The sequence below is a fragment of the Echinops telfairi genome, unplaced genomic scaffold, assembly GCF_000313985.2.
Source record: "Echinops telfairi isolate 266 unplaced genomic scaffold, ASM31398v2 ScPeMD7_70;HRSCAF=299, whole genome shotgun sequence".
NCBI classification, from domain to species: domain Eukaryota; kingdom Metazoa; phylum Chordata; class Mammalia; order Afrosoricida; family Tenrecidae; genus Echinops; species Echinops telfairi.
The window spans coordinates 16,576,053-16,592,657 of NW_022103968.1; the positions used below are offsets into that span (position 1 = coordinate 16,576,053).

Consider the following 16,605-nt stretch of genomic DNA (forward strand, 5'->3'; position numbering starts at 1 on the left):
AGAGAGAGACTTCTGTATCAGAGTCAGCAAACCATAGCTCCAGGGCCCCCCAGCGAGCCACTGTCTGTGCTCACAAAGTTCTGTTGGAAGCCGGCCACACCTATCCCTGCAACTGAGCACCTTCGGCTGTGTCACACCACACAGGAACTTCAGAAAGCTCATGGGAAGATTCCGTGTTCTTTCCGTTCCATTTCTCCCCGAAGTTTCTGAAGCACCTCGAGTGACGGCAGGAGTGGAGAGTCCTTGCGCTGGAGACTCCGTGGCCCGCCCGCAAAGTCCAAATCCTCGACTAGCTGGCCCTTCCCAGACAAGCGTGGTCCAGTTCTGTATACTGCGGGGCGTGAGGATTCCGCGGGCATCAAATTCTCCGTGAAAACACGTGGGTGCGCTACTGTATTTAAATGATAGCTCAACGAAAGTCTCTGAAAAAATCCAATTTTTTTTTAAAAGGCTCTTTTACTTGTGCTTCTGGCTAACTATATTGCTGATATCCATTTGGGAAGACTTTGCCATTTGTATTTCTCTTGTCTGATCAGACAGAGACAACAAGCAGGAACTGCCCTACAGAGCAACGGAAAGCGTGTCCCAGCCTTCCTCAAGGACGTGCCATGGCTGTAGCATCCCCGAGGGCCATTCATACAGAAGACGGAGTTGAAGGAGAGCTGCAGTTCCAGGCGGCCACGAAGGAAAGGTCTATGCAGCCCACGTGATGCCCGGGTATCACAGATCTGGAGGTCATTTTAGGATATAGCTTAGGAGAGCAACACGCTTAGTTCGTATTGAAAGACTGTAGTTACTCAGGGAGAACACGTTTTAATTTCCAGGGGGCACATAATTCTATGCTAACAATCACCCTGCATTCAAGCCTTACACTGGAGGAGGGGTAATGGCCTACCACGAAGGTGCCCAATTGGCACAGGCAGTGGCAAAAGCAGCCGGCTGGCAGCTAGAAAGTGGGCAGCTCTAACCGGCCAGCAGCTTCACACAAGCCCCGGTGATCTGCCCTCACCAAGACTTTTGTTCTGTGGTTGTGAGGTGCCACCGAGTCACAGCGACCCTGAGAGACCCCGTGCACAAACAGGACACACTGTCAGGTGCTGCGCCATCTTCGCCACCCTGGCGACACACTGTCAGGTGCTGCGCCATCTTCGCCACCCTGGCGATGTTTACATGGGTCCTCACAGCCATCTTCTAGGGGAGCTGGCCCTCACGCGTTCATTGGCCCTCACTTTAGCAAGCATGAGGTCTTCCCCTCAAGGGCTGGCCCCTCCTGATAAAGTGTCTCAAGGACAAGAGGCAAAGAATCTCCCCATCTCTGCTCCTAAGGAGCATCCAGACAGATTATAGCCTTAGAAACCCTGTGGGGCAGTTCTATGACCTCGGGTCACTAGGAGTCAGAATCAAGTTGATGGCACACAGCTCTAAACCAGACCAGGGCCACCTTCCCCTCGAGCCCCGGGGAGCTGCACCTGAGTACCCTCGGCCTTGGGAACCGCTCTAGTTTGCCTGAGGGCTCCTCCTTGCTCCACTGTGCTTCTTGGTTGGGTTGGGTTTTCACCGCGCCCTCTTTGATGACCCAACTTAAGTGACAACTAGGTGGCACTTGGCATCGCCTCATTCTGGCCTGGTTGGGGTGGGGGCGGGGCTGGGGGGAGGCAGGAACAGTGAAGGCATGCCGGTGCTGGGGCGCTAATCAAATGTCCCTCTGTTTGCCCACATGGGCATCAAGCCTTAGCAAATAGACACAGGGAGAACAATACTACCTGTTCATGGAGGAAGAGGAATGGTTTCAGTCCCCCCAAACAATGAACGCTGTAATTGACTCCATCTTCCTCCTGAGAAAGCCTTCACAGGACCTGCCCCGTGCCAGGTGGTTTGGAGACAGGCAAACTGCTCGGCCTAACAAGGGGCGCTTCAGCTACGGTGCAAAGAAACAACAGCTAGGCTGGTCCCCACTACGGCTCTCCCAGTGATGTGGCCCCAGCCAGCCTTTCCACAGCGAGATAGGGATCACGAGGCTATTCAAGCCCAACAATTCCCACACCCCGGGTAGCAGGGTTTTCCAGAATTCCCCAAGGAGGAGGAGGAGGCCTCGGGTCATTGTCTCTGCCAGCCAGGCTTAGGACTTAGGCTTACTCTCTACCGAAGCTCCAAGCCCAAACTATCTGCTGGGAGCCAGGCTTACGGTGCCTTGGATCAATAGAAGAAGGGTCTGTCGGGAAAGGTGCCCGCAAGGCCAAAGGCAGCAGCTAGTTAAAGACACACAGTCTCGAACATGTTTGAGGGCGGAGAGGCAAAAGAGTCCCAATTTCCCCTACGAGATGCACATGCCCACGCACACCAACACGATTATGGGGGCCTTGCAAGGAGAACAAGCTACTATCACCAAATAAAAATGGCAGCTGACTTAATTACTTCTCAAAACATGGAGTCATGGACAAGTCCACCTGGGGCAAGTGGCTATTGGAAGGTCTCAGCAGGAAAAATGCAGATTTGAAAAGGCCCGGTGACATGGATGCAGCATGACAATAGTGCTAAGGCCACACGCAAACACGGTAGTCTAGGTAAGGGAGCCCCATAGGGGAAGCACGGGGTGGGTGGGGGGAGGGGTGGATCTAAGGAGCCCACATCACCCTATAAGGGAAGGCTCTAGAGTCAGACTTGAACGGCCCAGCACAGAGGCTTTTAAGAGCCTCCCTCCCTTCCAAGGGTCAAAGCAGAACGCTGTAGTGTGGGTGCCATTTGTTACACCAGAGGACCCTCCCACCCTCTCTCAGCCAGGCAGGCATGAACATCGTGTTCGTCTGCCCTCTCTCCACGACGGCATTCTGCTGGCATCGGGCTCAGCTCTGAGTCCACATTAGTCTGTGATTTGTTTAGCTGTCCTACGCGAGCAGGAAACAGGACACTCATCAGAAGCTAAGATCTGTCGCCTTTCCTTCCAGCAAGTGTCACATAGCAACAGGCCCCAGAGAAATCAGACATGTCAGGACAATCAGGGCAAAAGTGATATTCTTAGTTTCATGGCAAGGTTCAGAGCACCAACGGCCCCAAGGTGGAAGCGACCCAGTGTCCCCCAACAGGTAGGTGACTGGGCAAACACATCGCGGCACGCCCATGCAATGCCACGTGGAGGCACCTTGTAGCCCTCTGCATCATGCGGCGGCCAGCCACCCACGGCCCCGCGAGGCCAGACTCCACGGACACCTAAGAGAGGCCACAGCATAGGGCAGAAGGCAGCTTCCAGGCTTCCACAGGGGCGAGAACAGGGACATGCTGCAGAGTGGCGGTGGCGTTTCTGTGGGGGGGTGATGGAGACCCTTTAGGTCACACTGGTGGTGATTCACCGAACCACTTGTGGAATCCATGCCACCTTTCAAGGACATTTAAAAAACGGTAACATTGACAAATAGTATGCTGTATACATTTGACCACAAATGTGCTCTCTCTCTCTCTCTCTCTCTCTCTCTCTTTTTTAAGTGATATTCTCAGCATCAGTTGACATGAATTTGATCCGCCACAAACAACCCTGGCTGTCACACAGCCTCGTCTCCCATCACAGGTCACCATCACCCCCCCCCCATCCCCCACCTCCCCACATCAATTCTTCCTGTACAATCTTGGGTCACCCGATTTTGCTTCCAAGGCCAGATCCCTAGTGGCCACACGGGGGTCTGTGGGCCCATCCAGCCCGATGCAGAAACAGTCCCGTCAACCAGGGCTTCTCTTCCCTCCCTCCTTTTAATCATTTCAGCCACATTTCATTGCTTCCCACCTCCCTCCAGGAGTCAACCACCGCCACTACCATCACCATCCTGGTCATCACCATCTAGGCTTGAGGGGGTGGGGGTGGGGGGTAGGGGAGGCAGGAAGGGTCGAACAAGAAAAGGCACAAGAGACCTCCATCATGAGAATTCAAGCTTCAGGAACCCCTGAGAGGCCTACCTGAATTGCAATCTGGTGTTCGATCGCTTTGTACGCAGAGTAATGCGTGCTCCCGGACTGAAAATGGAGCTGTAGAAAGAAACCAAATCAAAGCGGTCTGCTTGTGTCACAAACTACAGCCAGACAACATCTTAACAGCAGTTTCTGAACAGCAGACAAACCTTCCCAGACTGAGCTGCAGACTTGGCGCTCAGTCAAGACCTGCGTCTTTCTTATTTGTTGCTATGGATAAGATGATCTTAATCATCTAAGGTACAGTTTAGATTTGGAAAAATAATAATAATAATAAGGAAGAAGCACCTATTCAGTAAGCAAAACAATAAAGGGGTGGGAGGTGGGTAGGGGTGGCCAGGAGTGAGACTCAAATGAGGAGAGAGAAAGACGGATGCCCATTAAGACACAAAGGAGGCCAGGGGGTGAGCAGAGTGCTGAAGGGAATCAACTGTGAGCTGCAGAATGGAGGCAGAGCATGACAGGGAGCGGGCAGGGGCTGGGGGGGCGGGGAGGGGGGGGAAGGTTGGCAGAGGTGAGGGTGTGAGACGCCACAAGACTGCAACAGGTAACAAGCTTCCACGTTTCAAACGCTCAGGCCCTGGCCCTCAAACACAATTCCATTTCTGGGAAAACAAATGTGTGTTGGACAGAATTCAGAGGCCACGCCAAGCCTTATACATTCCTTCAAGATGACTACCCTGTTCGTCCCAGGAGGTCTTCCGGACTGCACTCTGGTAATCCAACCGTACCCCACCCTGACACACACACACACACACACACACACACACACACACACACACGATTGTGCAGGTGCCGGATCCCAGGAACCCTAGAGGACAGAGTGGAACTGCCCCAGCGTTCCCCGGACAGAACACTTTCCTGAACCCGACCACCACATCTTTCTCCCAGGGAATGGGAATTTGAGCCATCAACCTTTCCCGTTAGCAACCATGTGCTTAACCACTGTGCCACCGGAGTCCACAACGGCCAAAGAGCCTCACGAGTTTTCTAAAGACCTCACATTGGCTAGCGGCCCTGTGCTACTCAGACCTTGCATGGCACAAGCATGAAGTCCTGCCTGGTCCCCCAGACCACCCAGCAATGAACGGATATCCAAGATGCAAGGGGTGGGCCTAGAGCCGAGTTCTCCTCCCTTGAACCTCATTTCCTAAATGAACCCCCTCTATCTTGGGGTCCTACCAAGGGAGTGAAGCAAACACCATCAGACAACGTTTTGTGCAAACCAAGCAATAATCAAGAACGAACCTCAGCGAGATCTGAAAATACACGTGAGCCTGCCACTTCCACACAGGTGGTGAAGAACGGTGACATCACTGCCAGTCCCTCCTGGTGAAGACAGTGGGCAAACCAGGGACCCACACTACAGCGAGGAATGATGACTACCGCTCCTGATGCGCATACTGTCGCTACGCGACTCTTAACAATTGTGAATGACTGCCCAAGCATCATTTAGGCTTCAAGTGAATTCTAGACCCAATTAGGATGTACCTTGATAGTCATTGTTTTTTCAAAATCCACCCTAAGAACTTTTAAACCAAGTCAAAATAAACTCAGCCCAGTAAACTCGCAGTAAACACAGTTAAAACTCAAATAGAAATTCTGCGTGTGATAAAGCCATACAGGTCCATTGTAGGGTACAGTGGATTCTGTGATTTCTATCTGTTCTACCTAAACAGATGAGATTCGGAATGTTCATGACAAAGGAATTGCGAGAGTTTCCCCACAAACACGCTGAAGCCCTCCCATAGGAATGTTGTGTGGATCCGCCAGCCCCCAACCAAAGAGAATGTTTCCAAGTTTAAGGAACAACAGAAGTGGACAAAAGAAAAGAAAAGAAAAGGGGGGGGGGGGGTGTTATCCCTCTACCATAGCAAAGTGTCAAACCACTCCCCTAAAACAGCAACCACAACAAAGAAATGAACATTGAGCAACAGAAGGTGTGCCTCCCCAAGCAAGCAAGCAAGCAAGCAAGCGCGCACACACACACACACACACACACACATCCGAAAAAGCAGCTCAGCTCAAGGGAACTAACTGCTGGGAAAAGGACGATGAATTTGAACCCTTTGTCTCCCTGACTTGTCTGAAGAAAAAAAACCTGCCAGTCCATAAACGGAGACTGCTCTAATGACTGTGACAGGTCTGGGTGGCATTAGACCACTTTGGGGCTGGGAACAGGTCAATGGCGAGTTTGGAATTCTTGGCTGGCCAGCAGCGCTTGTCTGAGGACCGCTCTCCTGCCACCCGGCCGGAGAGGCCACATGACCAAGCCAGCCATCCTTTCCGGCCAGGCCATTCTCTGCTTCTCCAAATACTTGTGCAGAGCTGCTGGGAAAACGGTCCAAGTGTTTCTTCCCACAAACCCTGCGCAGCCCGAGGCAATCTGTGCTCAGGGAAACCACAGGAATCTAGATCGTCAATTAAAATTGAGTGGACCTATGATAACTAAGTATCTGTTTTAGTTGGGGGGGAGGAACCGACAAAAACATAGAATCATAGTTTTATGAATAAATGAATACAACTGTAACTAATGCCAATTCCATTTTCACTCCCCCAGTTCCATTCTTATGCCTGAGGTTCCTTCATCACTAGCTAACCACCACCATAACCCAGGGAACAGAAGGTTGCACTTAAGACAGTAACAAGGTAGCAAAGAGAGCCTTCAGAATCTAGCAGAGAAACCAACCTACCAGACAACCTTAATGTCACACATTGTAGCACCTCCCAAACAAGTACCTAACCCAAGGATACTGTAGCACAAGACCCTCCTTGAGCCCGAAGGCCAATCTGTAACTCCCAGCCAGGAACTATTGGAGAGAGCCTGTCCGAGCCAAACCCCCCTCAGCTACAGCCGTGTGGACTTGAGCCTGTGCTTCTTTCCCCTTGGGGTTTGCATCCTCCCTTTTTCGAGAGCACACACTTTAACTGATTTTTTCCCTTCCCTGTAAAAACACAAAAATGCCTTGTCTGCCGGAACCTTGCTTTATAAGACAATGAAAAAAACACAAGGGCCCGGTACAGACCTGCACTTGAAAGTGGAGCCATCATTTAGGCCTCTCTGAACAGCTGGAAGGAAGGAGAGGCCCCAGAGATGGTTGGCCCTCTATTTTCTTGGACAATCTGGGGAGTTTAGGGGGCCCACAAGCGAGACGCAAGACAGCCAGCAAAGGCTGAGGCCTGAGTTTAAGAACCAGGCTTCCACACCTGCTCTGGGGACCTCAAGGACCCATGGCCCTTCCTGATCTCGCCAAGCAAGGTGGACAGCACACCCTCTTCCAGTGGATGCTCCCCTCCCTTGGGTGTCATAAAGAGTTCCCAAAATCCACCTGGGAGGAACTAACTGAACTGTCATTCCTTCCCAGAAACTCCCAACGTATGCGGGGCGCTTTCTTACCATGGCCGAGCCCACCCCTCCATTCCAAACACCCTCCCCGCAAGTGCCCTTGGCAAGAACCAAACCACAGCTGTGCTGGAGTTGAGCTTTTTTGAGAAAAAATATGATCTAACAATCCTCCCAAATACAAAGAGTTTGGCACAATTCTCCGGCAACTTAAACACCAGTATTTTTATGATGCACCACTTCCTTTATTACTATCTTATCTTGATTTCTCTTGTCATATTTCTCATCTGGCTCTGAATCGCATGTGTCGGATCCAAGACAAGGGCACTGTGCGGAGAAGGGAGGAAGGGGAACCACAGAACTCTCATCCTCAAAATGGACTGAAAAAAAAAGTCGAAACCCTTCATTGGTTTTTTCCAGCACGAAGTTAACTTCCAACAGGACCATGAAGGTTCATGTTCAATGCCTGCTTGTTCACTACATTTGGGAGAGGTGGAGCCCTAGCTTTTATTCTGTTCTACGAATCATGGGACTTTCTCTTTTATTAAAAAATAATAATAATAACATTCATTTCTGAGAGGCGGGTGGAGTTTTGGAATCCACTTTCCTCCTCTCTCTCCCGGTGGTACTTTGGGCTGGGGGGGGAGGGGGGGGGCTGCAGCTAACTTCAAGTTCTGCAGTTCAAAACCACCAGCTGCTCCCTGGGATAAAGATGAGGCTGCCTGCTTCCCGTAAGATGTACAGCTTCAGAAACCTTATCTAAGGTCGCTAGGAGTCCGTCAGAACTGACTTGATACCAGTGGGGTTTTAGTTCCCTTTCATTTTTATGTCACTTGGCTAAGAGATGAACACTTTTTGGTCCATCTCAAGACTTGCTGGTAGGTGTCCCTCCCCCCCTTCCCCCCCTGCAGTCCCTCATCAGGGCAAAGGTAAACAGTCTAACCACTATGGCCACAGTGCCCCAGTCCTATATAGGATGGTTGCTCTTATATGTAATAGAAAATTAACTTTTGACCAGCATCTAGGGTTCTTGCTTGCCCTTTCAAAAAAATGTGCCCCCCCCCCAGTAGGTTATGGGGCACAGGCCTCTAAACTTGCTCAGGGGGAAGTAAAACCTGAGGAGTGGTCCGCACTCCTGCAGAGAGCTAGACACGAACGCGTGTACCCTCCTCAAACAATAACCTGACAAAGGCCTCTCTCCCCTTTGCAGTTCTCCCAGAATATTCTCCACAGCAAAATGCTGGCCTCTGGCCGCAGGAACGATCTCTCCCACTGTCTCCAGTTCCATCAAATGTCTCTTTACCCTCATTAATACTTTCTTTTCTTTTCCTCAACCTGAAAGTCTCAGCTATGAGTCAGACGGCGATCATTAACTTTTACAGCTTCCACACACACGCACACCTACTCACATTTGGGGAAAGAAGTATTGACTTGCAACATTGCCTGAGACCAAAATCCTCTAAGAAGGGGGAAAAAAAAGGGCGGGGGGAATCGCTTGGAGAAAGTGCTATCTTAGTCTATAGAGGGATGCTACAATCATTGTTTTTCCACTCTGTGCTGCTATCTCTCCGGCCAAATGTTAAAAAAACAAAACACATACACAACAACAGTGGGGTTTGAACGTGGTGGTGATGGCGAGAGGCATTGCTGGGTGGGTTTCGGAGCAAAACGAGCTTTCCTTTAAAGATCAAAACCTTCCGTGATAAAGTTCTTCGACTGTGACTGTTTGGAGGGGAAAGGAAGGGCCGAGAGCTCTGGCACGGAACACATTTCCAGCATCTAAACACACACGGGCTGCGGCGCAGAGCCACGTCCGAACGCAGCAATTTTTCATTAAAAGTTGCTACACTGACACTCTTAAAATGATGCTCCATTATTACCCCACTTAGCAGTCGCCGCACCCGCAACTCATAACGAATTAATTTGCATTAATGTGGGTTTCATGTGTCCTTCCCTGGGTACGCCATTGTGATTCCGGCTTAATAAAACTGACAAGACCATAACATCGTGCCTTTCTTTCATTTCGCTTCCCCAAACAAGCCAACCCACCCAAACCCCACACAGAGCCTCTGCAGTTCTTTTGTTGGGGGTGTTTTTTTTAAGCATCTTACTAATATATTTAGTCCATCATAATTGGCCCAGCACGAAGGAATCTAGTTATCTTCTCAGTAAATATTTATAGCATCACTCTTTCCCATTCATTCTGCATTTTCTTCGAGAATCTCACTGTAGCCTACATCTGCAATTCATTGACTTTACAATTTACCACATGTTGGGATGGGAGCGGTCTTAGCTCCATTTGAATCACTACACAAATATGCAAGTGATTTATCGGTTTCATACTGAAGACGAGAAAGCGAAGGACCCCACTTTTCCCGAACATTTCTTCTGGCAGACCATGAACAATTACAGTTCGTACTAATTAAGCTCTCTCAATGTGCTGTACCCTGCTAATGCCAACCAGGCCTCAAATTTATTTTCATGATGCCAAACTTTAGCTCGTGGTTTTTAACACCTTCAGCGCTGGTCCTGCAGCCCCAACTCTGTCCCCCTGTAGACGAGGGCTGGTCGGGCTTCTCCAGGACGGAAAGGAGAAAAACAGAACGGGCTGAAGAAGCCGCCTGAAATCAGATGTGTCTAAGGGGGGGGGGGGGGACCTATGCAGAGAAATGGAAGAACACCCCGGCTGATCCCCCCACCCCCAAAGATCCCACCACCCCATCTCTGTAATGAGCTGTTAAGGGATTCATATCTGTCCCTGAGGGCTAGTACGTTTCTGCATTCCATTGATTAGAAAATAAAACCTTTCAGGCTCAGTTTTTCAGTCTGGGGTGGAAAGAGGGAAAGCCCAGTCATCTGTTAGCCACGGAGCCTCTGGGTCTCAGTCCCCACTTTGTGAGATGGTCAGTTTGTCTCACACACACACACACACACACACATACAGCTCCCCCAACTTCCCACACACACACACATAGTTTTGTTAAAAAATAAATTAAAACCTGCAGGACAGTTGGTTTTCTGGGCATCAGAATCTGAACCACGAATAGCAGCACCTCCTCACCCCGCCCCGCCCCCACAAGAACTGGTTCGGACCATCCAGGTCCCGGTGATGGCTTGAAAATTGTCTTTACTACTGAGCAAAGCTACCTTGGTTTTATTAGCCACCGCCCTGAGTCCAGCCCCACCTCCAGCACTCTTGCCCCTGATAAGAAACTCCTAAGCCCCAATTTCCATCAAACCATCCCCCCCAAGCCCAAATCTTCAACTTTTCCTGGGCTTTTCTAATCTTTGTTGGGCAAGCATTGACTCAGCCTCTTTGGGGCTCTGTGGCTCTGCTTCTCCCAGCCCCCCACTGCTGCCACCCACACATCGATTGGCCTCCCTTGCCCCAGTGTAAGCTTCCCCCTTTTTTTCCACCCTTGTCTAGTAAACTCCTTTAATCAGCTCCCCTCACTCTGCCTGACTTGCTTTAAAAAAAAAAAACCCTCAAGTTCACTAGTACACTATGCAGTGTGTATTTTTCTCCCTTCCAGCTTAGTGGAACATCATATAAATTAAAGAGCCGTCTCCCATATCAGATTTCTTTTAAGTATTCTGAGAAATATGCACAATATAGGCAATGTCGCCTTCCAAATAAAAAAAAGGGAAAGAAAGAGGGAGAAGGGAAGACGTGGGGTAAGTAGTGGCAGAGGGGGAAAAGGCAAACACCTAGAACAACTTTGCTTTTGAAAAAGGCATTTGTGCAAAGCACCGCCCCCCCCCCCTTGAATTTCCAGCCGCGAAAGTGCTCTTTTTAAAGGTGTAGATCAATGACCTAGAGGAAAAGTACAAGTCAGCGGCTAAAGGAAGGGGTGCCTGTCTCAGTCCTCTCAGAAGGCAAGGCAGGGTTCAGAGAAGGGGGGAGGCAGCGTTTATGAATGCTGTGCCCCTCCTCTCCCACCCCCACCCCCCCTACCCTCACCGCTGCCACATTGCTTATAATCAGTGAGAGAAATCTGAGCTACTGCAAGTGTCTGCGGACCTTGAATATTATAAGGCCAATGTGGCGTCAAATATCTTAACATTCATAAGTGTTATGGGCTGTAAATAAAGCCTGGGGATTTATGGCCTGGGTGGTGCTTGCCAGCAAGGGCTGAGGTACATTTCTTTCAGCAGGCCTGTCGGGGTGCAAGTTGGCCTTTGGTTGTAAAATTAACCATTTCCTTCACAAACATATTTCCATTCTGGGTCCGTGCTGGAAGATTTGCTCACACTTGTGCCAATATCCACTCCCAGAAGAGACTCCGATGGACCGCCACACACACACACACACACACATCTCAGGAAAGGAGGAGAGAGAGAAAAGCCTCCGCTCTCAGTCTCGGAGTCACCCTCCTTTTCAGAACTCAGATGTGACACCTCAAACAGCCACACATGCCGTTAAAGATATTATCTAATTCCACTGACCAAGACTGAAAAGCTTACACTGACTTCCTTAGAACGTGTTTTCTTATTGGCAAACTCCCTGGTTAAAACATACACACACATATACACACAAAATGTGTCCATCACTCCCTGCCTGGTGGCTCTTTCCCACCCCCCACCCCCCTATATAATGCCATCTACTTCCTGTGTCGGAGAGCGCATTTGCTAAATCCAGGTTGTCTCATACTTAACTGCCAATAAACTAACTTCCACATAACTTGCAGACAGCTGGGGGAAAGGTCCAGAAACGCCGGCCACACAAAAATTCACAGCTGTCCTTTCCCTTCAGGGCATTTTAATGTGATTCGAAAGGGGGGTGGGGGACGTAGGCAGTGTGAAACATCTGACAAAAAGTGAAATCCTTAGATACCTCTCGTGCACCCACTTCGTGTGTATGTTGTTGTGTGTGAAAGACCTTACTCCCAGGATCTCTCAGCCGAGAAAACTCTGCCATATACACACACACACACACACACACACACACACGTGCACGCACACACGAGCACTTCACGGGATGTAACGGAGCCATTCACACCCTGGAAAGGCTACAAGGCTGCAGCTCTAATCTCTAAAAGCGCAGCCTCTGGTGCAACTAGTAAAATGCTAGTTTTCTAAAGCAAATATTTTCCTTAATGGCGTGCAGGGTTGCGGTTATCCGGAGCTGCTAACTGAGCAGCATTCTTGCTCTGCAAAGCTGCCACGCGCACCCCCTCCCCAACCCGCACGCACCCCAAAACCTTCCTGGAACTTTCCCCCAGCTTGCAAAGAAACAGCTGACCAACTTACAACAGTGACTCTCAGTGAAAATCCCTATCAGTAAAACAACCCAAAAAAGGGAGGGGGAAAAAAAAACCAAGGTGAAAAAATTCCTGGCAAGAACCGAGATTGTTTTCCTCGGAATCTTTGCACCATCAGAGTTAGGGGCATCCGTCAAAGCCACTTCCCTCGTCCCCTGAGCAGTCAGAAGTTTCCAAAAACACTTCTTCCAGATAAAGCACTTGAGGCTCCCAACAAGCAATCTGTTTGTTTCCGGGACGGGGTGAGGGGTGGGGGGTTCAGCAGGCTTTAATGGCAGCCAACTGAAAGGCGCTGGCATATTAAATTTATAATCATTAAAACAACTTATTGGGTGAATGTTGAGCCCATAATCCATACTGCAGACATTAAACCCCAACCTATAAAGATTAGCTCGGCATTAATGTTATTGTATTGAGATTGAAATCTAAACATGCCCCCTCTATAAATATTTCGGAAGGAGATGAAAAACAATTAGCATAAATGCCAAAGACGGGCAAGAACACCTGTTCTTTTTCAGGGCGATAAGCATTTTATTGTTCTCTATTTAAAATGTAATGACCTGTGTAATTACAGTAATATTACATTGTTATGTAGAGACTTGGAATGTCACACTTTGAAAAGTGTTGTCAAAACAATCAGGGCTGAAGGTGGGGGGTGGGAGGACAGTGGGGGAAGGACCACCATTAACCCTTCACACTCCCGGGGCCGAAATCTTTTGTATTTGAAAGGATTATGTTGTTTGAGTGCGGAGAAAACAGCCAGTTTTCACAGGCCAGGAGGAGAAGTCGCCAGGCTAAACAGAACCCCAATGAATAGGCCCCTCTTGGTTTCCTTTAAATGCTGGAGTCCCCGTTCAGAAATGAATTCAAGATGCAGCTTATTTACTTGTGCAACCGAGTAGCAAGTAGCTCTGTTGGAAAGCAAATAACTTTGGGTAAAAGATGATGCAAGAGCTCTGATAATCAAGTCCTTAAAAAGAATTTCCAAACCGAACTGCTGTTTCGATACCACCATACCCTTATTTCTGAGCTAGCAAGCAGGCGAGGGGAAGTCCAAAGAAATGTAAAACTACTTTTTCCTATCAAGGTTAATATGTTAACAGTATCCGTATCTTTAAGATACAAACATCAAAATCCCAAGATCTCCTCTCTCTTTCTCTCCCTAAAAGCCATTCCTATTACTGTATCAAAGACTAAATTAATGTTTGTGCAGAAATCTCTGTCATTTTTAAAATAAAAAGTATTACGATCAGGCTTTCCGGCATCTTCCCCAATTAAGGCATTTTTCTTGAGATAATAGCCGATTTCATAATACTCCTGAATTCTTTACATTCTTAAACAGAAGAGCAGAAATCAGGATTCTAGGCTGTTTGATTTAAAGGAAGCAGCTGCTTTACAGGTAGGCTCCCCTAAATCACAGAACAGGCAGCACAAAGAGAGCCCCAAGGAGAAATTGAAAGAATAGAGCACACTGCTAATTTCTGACTTTCCATTCGGTCCTACAAAGCGTTCTCGCCAAAGCATGGGGAATGTCAGAGGAGCGCTGCAAGGACTACTATCTTGCCCGCTGATTCCTTTGGCGGCTGGAATTGCAAGCTGCTTCCAGGATGGAAGACGTCAGAAGCGATACACCACAGCTATGGCCCACGCCACTGCCACTGCTCGGCTTGCCGGCCTAAATAAATAACTTTAATTTGGAGTACAGCCTCTAACCCAAGTGACAGAAATAAAGGAGGCAGGGACATTGGTCCTCATTCAAAGACCCACACTGCCGGCTGAATTCTAAGAAATGTCTGCTTAGACTCCCATCTGATGTCACAGCCCAAGGCCACCCGCTATGTCCACAATTAAAATCAACTAGGCTCCCTCGTTCCTCTAATGCCCTCAGATGGGACTGGATTGAGTGGAGAGTCTTCCTTTTGCGTACCCGGAAATCATTTGCCTTTTACAATTTCCCTCTTTGCTGATTATGGCAAAACACAGCCGCTCCCCTTTGGGGAGATGGTATGGGCCAGGTGGCAAGTGGGCACACAGGGACTTTAGAAAGTCAAGAAAGTCAACAGGCCTGCCATCAAGACCCAGTATTCAGGTGGGTCTTTGGATGCCTAAGGGGATTTTTAAAGATAAATACCCACCCACCTTCCAGTGTGGAGGGGAGGATGACATTCTTTGGGGCTACTCTGGAACATGGTTGGGTTGAGTTAGGACCCTATCCTACCAGATCTGAGTCTAAAGCTCTCAGCCTAGGATGCCCACAAGCTCCCAAGGAAAACACAAAGGTAACCGGCTGGCGCTTCCTCTCCAGCTGCAGCCCCCAACAGCCTGGCGCTGAGGCATGAAGGAACTGGCCCTGCAGGCTTAAGGCAGGGCTGAAACATTCTCCCAGCTCCCCAAGCATGCCAGAGCCAGGGCAAAGACAGGAGGGGCAAATAATCACTTCTCTTTCCTTGACATAAAAAAATGATCAGCCTGGCGTGCCCTTGCCCTTTTGCCAGCACCACTCCCTCAAAAAAAAAAAAATTGAACCTGATAGTTAATATTTTAATGCTGAAAAACACTTGTAGATCGGATCGACTCCCATTCGGCAAGCTCGGGCCATTAGCACAGCGTCCACAGCTGCTGAACAGTGGGTGCTTTCTTTCAAATTGCTATCTCAAGTTACCCCGAAAGAAAGAAAACAAAAGCGGTGTGTGTAAATACAGGGTAGGGGGACCAGACCAGAGAAGGTGCAAAATGACAATCCCGGGGAAGTTGTGCAGAAAAGGCTGGCAGTTAGGGGATTCCTAAATCAGCCTTCTTAGATTAGAAGCCAGTGGGATGGGGGGAGGGGTCCAGGGCAAGGGCAGGGTGCAGAGGCCGGTTAGGGAGGGGTTGAGTCTTATTAACAAATGTCAGGGTGGGTGTGGGGCCCATACTCCAAGAAGGGATACCACCACCACCCTGACCCTGGTAACCCACACTGCCCCAGGGCCCCCAAAGTTGGAAGGCTGGCAATCAGCACAGCACACTGAGGCAGAGGGCCTCCCGGCCTTCCTCACTCCCTGCCTTTATCCTCAACGATCCCAATCCCAAGCCCACGGAGGGCTTTCCCATAAACTGGCGTTGGCAGACCCTGCATTGCACCCAAGGCACTAAAATTCCCTAGAAATCCACTGACTCCTCTCGGAGGCCATCTCGACCCAGCGCGCGAGCGCGTGTATACACCACACACACACACACACACACACACACACACACAAACACACACACACCAGCACTGGGCTCTCCACCCCACACAGCTCCGGCGCCCCGCACAGCCCTGGAGAGCCCGCACCCAGCACCCAGCTCGCTAGACAACTAAGCCCGCCATGGCACCCACGGGGCTCGCGGCCTGCGCGACGGCCAAAAGAAAGGCAGCCCAGAGCTCGCAAGTTTGCTGTGGGGCCAGTCTGGGAAGTGTGACCTTCCAGGGAATGGGAGTGGAGGGCTGCAAGCCAGAGATCGCGACTGGAAGGCAAAACAAATACAGCGTGGGACAGAGCCGAGGCGCTCGCCCCGGGCCGCGGAGTCCGCGCGCTCGCGGGGTCTCTGGTTTACCGCCTGCAGCAAAGCCACTACGCAGCCTGCGCGCGCGGCGGCGGGCGCACCGGTCCCTGGCGGCGGCAGCCAAGGGGTTAACCGGGAAAAGCCCTAGACGCCGCCACAGAAGAGGGAAGGAAGAGAGAGGGAGAAGAAAGAACTACACAGTCGTCTTCCCAGGGCGCAGAAACAAACAGCACCACCAAGGGGGAGGGAGGGGGCCCAGAGCGCAAAAAAAAGTTCTGCTGATTTGTCTCCCCCACCACCACCACCACTAACACCACCACCACCACCACCAATGCCCGGCTTGGAAAGAAAGGGCTCCCCAACATCCCGAGGCAGCAAACTGAAAGCAAGAACATGGCGAAGTGCAAACAAATCCAGTCCACAAAAGGCAGAAAAGTTTGGAGAGTTTCGGGCAGCCTGGGCCACGAGCGGGGGAGGGGAGGGGGGGAGGAGCGGGCGGAGGGGGGAAAAATGAGGACC

At 50.1% G+C, this 16,605-nt stretch overlaps 1 protein-coding gene across 4 annotated transcripts in view; it reads right to left on the reverse strand.

Moving 5' to 3' along the window:
* The window catches only part of TCF7L2 (transcription factor 7 like 2), a 206,921-nt gene extending 202,913 nt beyond the window's left edge, over positions 1-4,008 (reverse strand). For all 4 annotated transcript variants that reach the window (XM_045291388.1, XM_045291387.1, XM_045291389.1 and 1 more), the window contains exon 1: positions 3,946-4,008. The gene's annotated coding sequence lies outside the window, so the exon portion shown is untranslated. The remainder of the gene's footprint in view (positions 1-3,945) is intronic.
* Positions 4,009-16,605: the final 12,597 nt, after the last annotated feature.